The sequence below is a fragment of the Penaeus japonicus genome, unplaced genomic scaffold (genome assembly GCF_977035675.1).
Source record: "Penaeus japonicus unplaced genomic scaffold, GWHDUDI00000001_assembly GWHDUDI00000038, whole genome shotgun sequence".
NCBI lineage: Eukaryota > Metazoa > Arthropoda > Malacostraca > Decapoda > Penaeidae > Penaeus > Penaeus japonicus.
The window spans coordinates 12,180,852-12,193,351 of NW_028234440.1; the positions used below are offsets into that span (position 1 = coordinate 12,180,852).

The 12,500-nt window shown below is 38.0% G+C and overlaps 1 protein-coding gene across 2 annotated transcripts in view; it reads right to left on the bottom strand.

The window, feature by feature from the left end:
- The window catches only part of LOC122256689 (octopamine receptor beta-2R), a 172,566-nt gene that overhangs the window by 21,666 nt on the left and 138,400 nt on the right, over positions 1-12,500 (bottom strand). For both annotated transcript variants that reach the window (XM_043021553.2, XM_043021555.2), the window contains exon 2: positions 11,730-11,791. The gene's annotated coding sequence lies outside the window, so the exon portion shown is untranslated. The remainder of the gene's footprint in view (positions 1-11,729; positions 11,792-12,500) is intronic.

Genomic DNA, 12,500 nt, shown 5'->3' on the forward strand with positions numbered 1-12,500 from the left:
ATATATATACATATATAAATATATATATACATATATACATATATGCATATATATATATATATATATATATATATATATATATATATATATATATATAAATATATATATATACATATATACATTAATATATATATATACTCATATATATTTATATATATATATATATATATAAATATAAATATATATATTTATATTAATATATATATATATATCCATCTCTTTCTCTGTCCATCAATCTTCCTTATTTTTTTATTCTATACAAAGAATTTTGGGGCGTTTGTGGAGGTTAGCGTTTTGTGTGTGCCTCTAGTTATTGTCTGTTCCTCCCTCATGTTCAATCACCATCCTCATCGCTGATTATTCCTGTCATCATCAATCATTTATGGGATTCTCTGCTACGCATTCTCCTCCATCATTATTAAACACCGCCACAGCGCCTCTCCTCGCTTTCAACGGGTCATTTCCTGATATTGTCATTGCCTGAGCATCGCTTCCTCTCTCTCTTCTTTCTTATTCTCTCTCTCTGCTTCTGTTTTCCACTGTCTGTCTCATCATCGTCATCATCAACTCTCTCTCTTTTTTTCTGTCCTTTTCATCCTTTAAATCTCCATCTCCCCTCTCTCCTTCCCATCCCATTTCCTCCTTTTCTTCAATCTACCAACCTTCCTCCCTCTTATCCCCCCCTCCCACCTCCTTCTATTCCTCCTCCTTACTCCTCCACATTCTCCCTCTCCTCCTCACCCCTCCACCTCATCCTTCTACTTCCTCCTCTACAAACTCTTCCTATTCCTCCTCTCTTTATCCCCAACTCCTCCGCCCTCCCCCCTCTCCTTCATTTCCTCTTTCTACTTTCTCCTCCTCCTTCTCCTTCCCCTAATTTTTCTTCTCCTGGCCCCTAAACCCTCTTCTCTCTCCCCCTTATCCCCCTACTTCCTCGACATCCTTCTATTCCTCCTCCACCCTCTCCTCCTCGCCCTTCCATTTCCCTCCCTCTCCCACCCCCTCTTCCCCGTCCTTTCCTCACCCTCTGACTTCCTTATCACCTTCCTATCACCTCGGTGGTGTTGGTCCCTCCCTCCGTGTGGCTTGACACACTGAATGGAAGTTAATTGATCGAGGACCGCCGAGGGGAGGAGTTACTACGCCTCGGTAATGACTCGGTAGTAACGAGGCGCCTCTACCTTTGCTTTGGGTTTCGGGTGGTGGGTACTCTTCCTGTTTTTTTTTTTTTTTTTTTTTTTTTTTGGTTGAATGGGGGTGGGCGGTGATTGCTGCTTTTGCTTGATTCTTGCTGACTTTTTGGGTGGTATGGGGGCTGGGGAATGGGGTTCAGAGACTCCAAAGATGGCGAATCACCATGAGTATACTCCGCGTGATCTTCACGTGGTCAGGATTATATTCTTATCCTCTAGATTGACCTGAGGTCAAACGAAAGGTCAAGCACTCTCAGGCCATCAGCCATCACGGTAGGAGAGGGATCTTCTTTCTGATCTGTCGCCTCCTGGCCAGAAGCGATCAGTCCGCCCGCTACGGCTGTAGAAAAGATATCTCTGCCGCTCTAAGGAATCAACGCCCACTACAACACCAAAGTACCACTTGCTCTCTTGGCACCAGTGCGTAGTATGTTAGTTCATTCCCCAAAAAAACAAGGAAAACCTTTTGTTGTTTTCAATGTTCCCTGCTCTCGAAAACCGAAATAGATGCACCGACAAACGGGTGATGAGCGGTGGGTATGCTGCCATTCGGACAGCAAATAACTAAAAGTAATGTTTCCGATCGACATTTCTATTAAAAAAACGTAAATACATACAAATGGGGCATCTCTTTCTTTTTTTTCTATTCTCTGTTTTCTTATTTTTCCTTTATATATGTGTGCTTATGTGTTAAATAGTGCAAATAAACTAGTGTGATAAGCCCTGTGCTCACTGTGCCTCATGCCATCTGCCACCACCCTATAAATGCGAGTGTTGCTCCTTTTCCGCTCTATAGGCGCCATCCTGAGGAGAGTAGGACACCACGTGATTTTTCACCCTCTGCGTCACGATGGACACTGCCTTATTGCACGAGGCACGCGGCGTGTTGACAAGCCCGCCTCTAACACTACAATCAACACCACCACTAACATGTTTGTGCAACATGAAGCTCAGTATGGACGAGCCCTTAAGCAAAGTGTTTTTTTTAATGGTTCTGTTAGCATAAGTAATGACTTTCTTATCTGTGATTGATGTATTCAGTTAATTATTTCAATAAGTGGATAATCAAGCTTGCTGTAAAAGTGATTAAGAAAAAGTAATTTCGTAGGTTACAAGTCTTTCTATTTACTTATTTTTTTCTTTTTATTTGTTAACCATTATATTGAATTATCAAATGTTAGCAACATGAGTGATCTCTTAAAGTTTGTGAAATATTTTTGGAAAATTTATGTCATAAATATTCCCCCCCCCCCACGTAGTTAGAACTTTCACCTACCCCTCCACCATGCGCGTATACCCCCTCCCCCCTACCTTCTGAATTGTTAGAAAGCGGAGTCAAAGCTGTCATATGCTTTTGATATTTTTTCTTAAGCAAAGTCTCTATATGTTGTGAAACCACGCTTGCCATCCCTGATGTCCTGACACCGCCATCTTGAAGACCAACGTGTCTCCAGGGGTTTCGTTGCACAAACAAGATGCCATATACCTGGGGTGTTTAGTATTCGCAATTGTGGTGAGAGAGATTATAGCATTTTGGAAAGAATGCTTTTCTCTTTTTTATTCTCATTAATAAGTTATAAATTAAATCTCAGCAATTTCGGAATTTGTCTAATTGAATTGGTCTCACTAAATTGACTGATTCGAACTTTATTCATGCTTTCGATTGGCTAAAGATATAAAATTAGCTTTAAGATACTCTCTCGTCGAAGCATTAACGCAATTTAGCAGTAAAAAACATTTCCCAAATGAAAGCACAGAGATGCAAAGGGTTGGAGTAAGCCATTTTTTATATGCTGCAAGCCAATTATCCGACGGGTAAATCAGTGCTTCGAATATTCCCGACTCGGATCAATTTCATCATCATCAATATTCACCATTTATAAGATTATTCGCTTGTGTTTAGAGCAGATTCATCATATATTATATGAATGATATTTTGTGCTACCTCATTATTACCCAGTTACTAGTATTATAATTCTGTTTATTAGCTTCTTTGATTGTTTTGAAGAAACTACTCCATGCAAACTCGAGATTATTAATTTTACTTACACTTGCATTCACTCTCACACTTTGTATACACTTACTTTCATTTTCTTTTCATCTTACATGAAATTTCACGGACTCATTGTAAACTCACCTTCTATCTTTCTTACTCTTACATTAACTCTCCTCACACTTCTGTTCACAAACACACTTGACACAGTAACTATTGTGTCATAATGTAAAACGAATAAATGAATTCAGTAATGCAATTCAGTAGGACGACTTGATACCACTCAATTCACTCATCGCCCTAGGTTTGTTGGAGTAAAATTGGATAGTTACTTACACAGTATTTCTGTTGCTTTGTAGAATTCTGTTCTGTTTATTCTGAGACTTTCAATGGTTCAAATAAACCTCTGTGGTTGGCATTGACGTCTTCCTAAATCATCCTCTTTATCTATCTGAAAAAGCTTGTAGTTCAAGATGTTCTTTGCGGGTCTCTACCTTTTTTTCTATTTCTATTGAAAAGAATATCGACATAAAAACTGCAAATTCAAAGAAAAAACGTTTTAGTTATATACACTTCCCTCTCCCTCACTCTCTGTTCGTCTTTCTTCCCTCTCGTTGGCCCTGTATGTATGAGGTTATTAAGCCAAACAACGCGGAAAAAGGGCTGAAGTCGGAGAAGTTTAGACATCGAATAGAACCGGAAGCACAACCCGCCGCCATCCGGGACGTGAGACGAGGGCGTGCAGAGTTGGAATATCCCAAACCAGCCCACCCAAGTTGGAGGACAACCTGGGTCAGCAGATCCCCGACGGACGAAGGAGTTTGTCCTTGGAGGACGACATGCATGACATTTATATTTATTTGCAAATGGCGGTCGACTTGGACAGTAGGTAGCGGATGTCAGATATGTCAGAGATTTCCAGGATAACGAATCGCGATGATGACATTCCATGTGATCACTACATGGTCATGATTCTATTCTTATCCTCTAGGAGGAAAGCGGGACTAATTAACCAGACCGACCTAAGGTCATACAAAAGGTCAAGCACTCTCAGGGCGGCAGCAGCCATGGTAGGAGAGGGAAATTCCTACTGACCTGTCGCCTCCGGGCAAGGACCGTAGCGCCCTGCCCTCTCAGTCCGCATGCTACGACCGCAGAAAAATTATCTCTGCCGCGCCAAGGACGCCAGTGCCCCCACGCTACCAAACCTGCCCATCGCTCTCTTGGCACCACATACTGTGAAAAATAATTCCCTAATAAAACAAGCAAAATCTTATGTGCTAGTACCTGCTCCCAACAATCAAAAGCGACTCTCTCTCTCTGTCTCTCTCTCTGTCCCTCCCTCCTCCCAGTCCTTTCTCGGTTACCTCTCCCTACCTCCCTCCCTCCTCCCCTCATTCTATTTCTTTCCCTCTCATACCCCCATTCTCTCTCTTTCTCTCTGTTTCCCTTCCTCTCTCTATCTCTCTCTTGTTACTTTCTTTCGTTCCTTCTCTTTCTTTCTTTCTTTCTCCCTCCCTCCCTCGCTCCCGGTCCCTCTCTCCCTCCCACTTTCTCTTTCTCATTTACCCGATCCCAACAAAAATATGGATGAAAAATACGCTTTCGCTTCACACCGAGGGAGACTGGAGAGTGTGTTCAGCCCGGAGTCTTTGTGAAGAGTCTCGAAGATGAAAAAAAGCTCTTTGTCGCAAGGTCTTTAAAGCGAGTTTCAGATACTTTGTCAAAAAGAAATCGGATGGACTATGTGCAAGAGGGATTACGGAGCGGCTACTGAAACACGTCTACTGTGACATGCTACTGGTATCATGATTACTACAGGATTTGTAATTTGATATTGTTTTTGTCTCATCATACGTATCATTTTAAGCAAATAGTAATGTCATTAATGTGATTAACATCCCCTGGATCTTCGCTATGTGTTTTTACGTACCCATCACAAACCATAGTGCTCTATGGTGGAGTGGCCTAATTAATTGCTATACATAGTTATATATAGTTCTATACGAAAACTCTTCTCGCCTCGTTTTACGAGTTTTAAATCTCCTAAAGTAACGGCATTGATATGCCCTATATCTTTTATATGTTGATATTAAACCAGCATTGAAGAAAATAGAATATTCCACATGCCTTTGTTTATAATTTGTGCCTTTGAGCATATCAAATACATATTTTGGCAATTTTTCAGCGCTCTCTCTTTGAATATCATGATACACGAGGCAAAAGAGTGGAATTGCATTAAATACCATTCGTTTTTTTCAGGAATCTAAAAACTAGATTGATGAAAAAGAAAAACAAGGGCAAGGATAAAAAAAAAGATAGAGAAGGATCAGACGAAGAGAGAGGAGGGAGAGAAATAGAAGAAAGAAGAAAAGAAGGAGCAGAAGAGAGAGGAGGAGGAGAGGAAGATAAAGAAAGAAGAAGAGGAAGAAGAGAAACGTAAAGGGGGATGAAAGAGGGCGAGGAAAAGAAAAACGAGGAAGAAAAAGGAAAAAGAGAAATACAAGAAAGACGAGAAGAGTAAGACGTGGAGAAGAGGGGAGAGGAAAAGTTTAAACCAACTATGTACTGTAAATCATAATGAAACCAATAAACACTTTATGGAAAAACAAACTATGAAAAGGGAAATAAAGAAAGCAAGAAATATAAGAAAAGATGAAATATGAAAAGAAAAATCAAGAGGAAAGTGAGGAGTAACTATAACCTTAAATCATTAAGGTTAAGTAAACATGAAGGCATGAATTAAAAAGGATTATGACATAACACCAATAAATATAACGCCGTTATTAAACAGCTCATGATGCATCTGTAATACTATGCCACCTTGATATACAATGCTCTAACACGCCATTCATGGTAGACTCACATACCATGGGATTAGTTCATTTGTGGAGGATATATGGCAGGATTTACAAGGATTTTCCTAAGAGTGTGATATTGGTCAGGCGGGATAACTTTCCTTTCCCTTGTTTCATCTTCTCTCTGTCTCTGTCTCTGTATGTCTGACTCTCTCTCTCTCTCTCTCTCTCTCTCTCTCCCTCTTCTTCGTTCTTCATCTTTCAGTCCCTTCACCTTCACTTTCCCCTTCTCCATCTTTCTCTACTCCATCTCTCCCTTCTCTTTCTCTCCCTCTCCTCCCCGCCCCCTCTCTTTCCCTCTCCTCTCTCTCTTCTCTCTCTCTCTCTCGCTCTTTACGGATTTCCCAATTAACAAGTAGCGCAAGCCAGTTCATTAATTAACGCAGCGGTTCATTAGCGCCGGAAGTACATGTACCTGTCGGCGATGGCGCTGGAGAAGCAGAGTTGCAAGGGAAACTGGAGATGCAAGATTGTGCAGGAGCTGGACCTTGGTTATTCTCGCCGCGGGGTGACGGGGGTGGGGGTGATGAGGGGGGATTGGGGGTGGGTGAGGAAAGAGAGAGAGAGAGAGAGAGAGAGAGAGAGAGAGAGAGAGAGAGAGAGAGAGAGAGAGAGAGAGAGAGAGAGAAGAGAGGGGAGAGAGAGAAGAGAGAGAGAGAGAGAGAGAGAAAGGGAGAAAGAGAGAGAGAGAGAGAGAAAGAGAGAGAGAGAGAGAGAGAGAGAGAGAAGAAAGAGAGAGAGAGAGTGAGAAAGAAAAAGAAAGAGAGAGATAGACTAAGAGGATAAGAAAAGGTAGAGGAATGATTAATCGCTAAGAAGGATAAGACTAAATATTCTTCAAAATTATCTTTTAATGTATCTATGAGATTTAAACTGACGAGGGGAGCGTGTTCAAGAGAATAAGAACAAAAAGGAAAAAAAAGTGGAGACAATGCCAAAAGAAAAATGTGTTAAAAAAGCTAAAGTAAAAGACAATGGCACAAGAAGAAAAATGTGATAAAAAAGCTAAACTAAAAGATAATTCGAAAACATGAAAAAGGTGAACAGGAGGCATAAGAATTCCTAAAAAGTGAAATTACGGTTAAACAGTTAAAGCAAATAAAAAACAACAGCAATAACAACAACACAGTACTATTTGATTCTTTGACTCCACGAGAGAAATCTATTTGAAAAGAGAACAGCAAAAACAACAACAACAAACCATATGCCACGCAAATCGAAGAAACGTCTAGAACAATATCACGAAATAACAAACGAAGAAATGATAAAATGCAAAAGCAAAACATGCAAGGGACATGTGGAACGTTAATCAAAGGGGGAAGATAGCGGAGTATAAGACCAGTGAAACAGGGTATCTAATCTCTCATATCCTGTTTCAAGATGGCGGCGCAAAGCAAAGCACCTATGCCACACTGCTGATGTAGGTCATAATTTTTGCTACTTTGTTGGCTGCAGTCAAGACAGGCTAACTTCACGCAAATCCGGCTATCAAGGTACAATTCACCCATGACCGCCAATCGGGACACACTCCCCTCTCAAGTCTATCCTTCATGGGTCAGACCTCTGCGGGAGTAGAGGCTTTATCCCAAAATGGGGTAGGGCCGGACGAACTCTTAGTCCCTCGCGCGTCTTCACTGTTTCCATCAAGACATCCACTGGAATCAATTATCTAGCCGCGCTGTATCTTACTTCCTCATCAACTAAGCCCTTACAGCTGATCGCTGGATTCCCTTTCCCATCCAAACAAACCAAGCAGAGTAGCCATTACGTGGAGAGAGAGAAAGAGAGAGAGAGAGAGAGAGAGAGAGAGAGAGAGAGAGAGAGAGAGAGAGAGAGAGAGAGAGAGAGAGAGAGAGAGAGAGAGAGAGAGAGAGAGAGAGGAAGAGAGAGAGAGAGAGAGAGAGAGAGAGAGAGAGAGAGAGAGAGAGAGAGAGAGAGAGAGAGAGAGAGAGAGAGAGACAGACAGACGGAGACAAAAAGAGACTGAGAAAGCAAGAGACAGGCAGAGACACAGAGATAACCAATGAATGTAAGGGCTGAATCCTAGAGGCAGATCCCTTATGCAAGTGAAGGGTCAACACAGATCAATATGTGCAAAGGATCGCGGTGAAGCTGCTGGGATTACAGATATAGGAAGAGGGGTGGAAGAGGAGAGGAAGAGAAAGAGAAAGAATAACAGAGAGAGAGAGAGAGAGAGAGAGAGAGAGAGAGAGAGAGAGAGAGAGAGAGAGAGAGAGAGAGAGAGAGAGAGAGAGAGAGAGAGAGAGAGAGAGAGAGAGAGAGAGAGAGAGAGAGAGCTCTCTTTTTCTCTCTCTCTCTCTCTCTCTCTCTCTCTCTCTCTCTCTCTCTCTCCTTCGCTCTCTCTTACTCTCTCCTACTCTCTCTTACTCTCCTTTTTCTCTATCTACCCATTTATCTATATAAACAGAATTGTATTATAAAACGAAATAGACACACATTCTCATACACCGTAACAAAAAAGAAAATAACAATACACAGGAAAACACTAAAAGAAATAAAAGAGAAAACGAACTCAAAGAAAACGAGAATTTGGAGGGAATAGAAAGGAAGCGAAAGGAAAATCTTGGAAAATAATTATTGGAAAAGCAATAAAAGAAGTAAAGACGGGAATGGAAAGGAAAAAAACAAAAAGAAAAAAAAAATATGTCGAGTATTAGTGTTCACTGGAAACGGAAATAGAAGTTACAATAAAAAGAAAGAATGAAAGAAAGAAAGAATAAAAGAACAAAAAGAAGAGCTTGAAAGAATGAGTGAGAAAGAATGAATGAATAAAAGAAGGATAGGGAAAGAATAAAAGAATGAAAGAGAATGAATAAAAGAATGAATGAGAGAGAACGAAAGAAAAAGAATGAAAAACGGAAGAATGAAAGAATGAAAGAATGAAAGAGAAATAAAATAAAATAGGAAGAGAAGAGGGAGAAGACATAAGTGCTAATAAATATTACACTAATAACACAGAAAAAAAAGAGGAAAAGGCAGAAGAGAGAACAGGGAGAGCGAAAAGAAAAAAAGAAAGAAAGAAAGAAAAAAAAAACACAACAACATTGATAATGATTATAATAATAATTGCAATAATTATGATGAACATATTAATGATTAGGATAATATGAGTGTAGTAGCAATGATTACAATCATTAAAAAATAAAAGTAATATTACTAACAATATCAATGATGAGGATATAATGATAATGATAAAAATTACCTTAATGATGATAAATGTGATAATGATGATCGTAATAATAACAATAAGGATGATAAAGATAATGATAATAAGAATGATAAGAATAATAGCAATGACAAGAATATTGATAGTAATAATGGTGATAATGCTAATGATAACAATGATAATAATGATAATGATAATGATAATAATAATATAAATGATAATGATAATAATAATATCAATGATAATGATAATAATATCAATGATAATGATAGTCATAATGATAACAATAACATCAACAATGACAATGATAATAATAATAATGATGACAATGATAACAGCAACAATAACAATAATAATGATAATGATACTGCCCATAACGATTACATTGATAATATGAGCAACAAAATGATAAAACCAAAATGATCAAAACGCAACCGAAATTCAAACCTTTTTTGTTCAAGACTTCGAAACCAACCCATAATCCTGAAAGAATCATCCTGTTCCCAATGTACAGTGAATATGGTGTAGATGGGATATAAACATTTTTTTTTACAGTGTTGGTGAATGTTATGGTTAGGTGTTGTGACTTTTGGAGTTAGTGAGGTTCCTGCTGACGATGGTGGTGTTATGGTGAAGTTATGGTGAAGTTATGCTTAGATGTGATTTGGGGATTTAATGAGGTTTCTTTTACCTTGGTGTGATGGTGAAGTGATAGTGAGACTTCTTGTGATGATAGTGAGCTGATTGAAATCATATTATGATGAAAATTACTTTTTTTGCAGTGACTGTGTGGGATACATTTCTAGTGGTGTTGGTGTATTCTGATGAGTGATGAGTTTTTTTCGTGTGAAAATAATGTGATGGCAATGGGTTATTGCGGTGACGATATTGTAAACGATTCTAATAGTGATAGTAATGAAGGTTCTTAGAATCATTAATATGGTGGAAGTTCAAGACTAGGTAATAAGTATTTCAAAAACTTACGCCTTCGTTTCTCTCTACCTCATCTTTCTTCGGTATAAAAAGGGATCAAATATTTTTGAGTGAGTATGAAAAATATGGTTATAAGTAGGTTTAAAAATAATGTTTACATCGAGGTATTAGAATTGATGTTTAGAAATCGGTATGGTCAAAAATAGGTATCAAGAAATATTATCATAATTAGGTATTTATAAATATATAACAGATGCTTGACGCTTGTGTGGTTTATATATATATATATTTTTTCATTCTGTCCCATTATCTTCTTTATCGCTTTTCTCTTTTTTACAATTCTATATTTTGTTTCATCTCCTATTATATGCCTCTCTTCTCTTATCTATCCTCTTTCACTATTTTTTTCATCTTCTCACGTACATTTGCCTTTTGTTTCTTTTTCTGTCCTTAGCCTCTTCTCTTCTCGTTTGTTATTTTTCTCTCTATTGCCTCCTTTCCTTCCCTTAATCTTCTTCTCTCCTTTATCTCTCCCTCCTTCCCTCTCCTCTGTATTCCTTTCCTCCCCTCTATCTGTTTCCCTTTTGTCTAACTCGCAGCTATTCCTCGACATTTTTCCCGCGCCCATTTTCACCAGTGGACCGAAACCGCCATTAAGAACAGAGAGCGCAGGGATAACGACTTTTTCTGTCGTTTAATTGCTCTTTCTTTGACTAATGACGGTGATTGACTCTTGTTCCAGAAGCTCCCGTTAATGATCTTCCTTTGTTTTTGATTGCCAGTACATCAGCAAGAAGAAAACTGTTCAAATGGTGTGTTAATAATGTAATGTTGTGAATGATTTAGAGAGCACGGGATGTGTCTATTGCTGTTAATAATTGCAATAATCAGAGTAGTGCTACTGCTACTACTACTAATAATAATGATAGTAGTAATAATGATGATAACAAGGATAATGATACTCTTACTACTAATACTGATAATAATGTTAATAATAATGACTATAATGGTGATATTAATGATAGTAGCAACCGTAATAGTGACATGATAATGACATCAGTTGTGATAACAGTAGTGATAATACTGATGATAGTGATAATGATGCTGGTGATGATAACAATAATAATGATAATAATGAGACGATAATAACAATGACATAAATGATGATGATGATGATAATTATAATAATAATAATAATGATAATAATAATAATAATAATAATAATAATAATGATAAAAATAATGATAATGATAATATTGATATTGGTAACGATAATGGTATTGACATAAATGATTTTGGTAATAATAATAACAATAAAGATGATAATACTAACATTATAACAATAATAATAACGGTAATGATAATAACAATAGTGACAATAATATTAATAACATTGATGACAACAACAACAATATTAATACATCTTTATTTCATTTCTATTTACCCCTCTATTTCCTCAGGTACATGATCCTGATTCCCGTCATTATCCTTATTCCATCAATCTTTTCCTTTCATCAATATCTTAATCCCGATCTTCCCCTCTCCCAAACACCCTTATTCCTCACCCTTGTAGCAGCGGCAGACCGAGCGAGGGAGAATGGCCGGGCGGCTGAATTCACAGACATTCCTGTAAATATAAATAAAAATGTTAATTTCACTTTATATGTCATTGGAAAAAAAAGGAATAAAATAAACGCTTTCACTCGCTAATGATCATACTATTCTGTATATATTTTCTGATCAGCATTTGTGGATGAAGTTTGATAATCATTTGCATAAATATTGTCATTACGTGTGGCTTTGCTTGAAAAGCGTTGGTGAGGAATTTCAATGTTGAGGTTTTCCTGGTCTGTGGATTTCAATATCTCATTGATGTCTGATAGCAAAGTAATGGTTAATTAGATGTGTATTGGGTATGTACTCACGTTTATATAGCACACGGATTTGTATAGAGGTCGTGTGCATACATGCTGGCACACATAAAAAAAAATATTTTTCTCTTACATATACAAACGCACCCAAACATATACACAAATACACATATTTTCTTTCTGTTACAAACACACACAAACACTTTCTCTCACACAACTACAGACACAGAAAACACACACATACAAACACATATGCACTTTCAACTTTGCACTCATCTAAGTATCTGCAGATCTTAATTTGCAATGTAGAGAATGCAATTTATCTTCTCTGTTCGCGAGAAACATGAAACCCATTTATCAAAGTAACGACATGCTCGAGTATGATTCATCTATCACATTTTTCGACAGAATAGTATAATGACGCATTTTTCTTTTGAACTGCAATGCATTTTGTGGGGCTGGCGT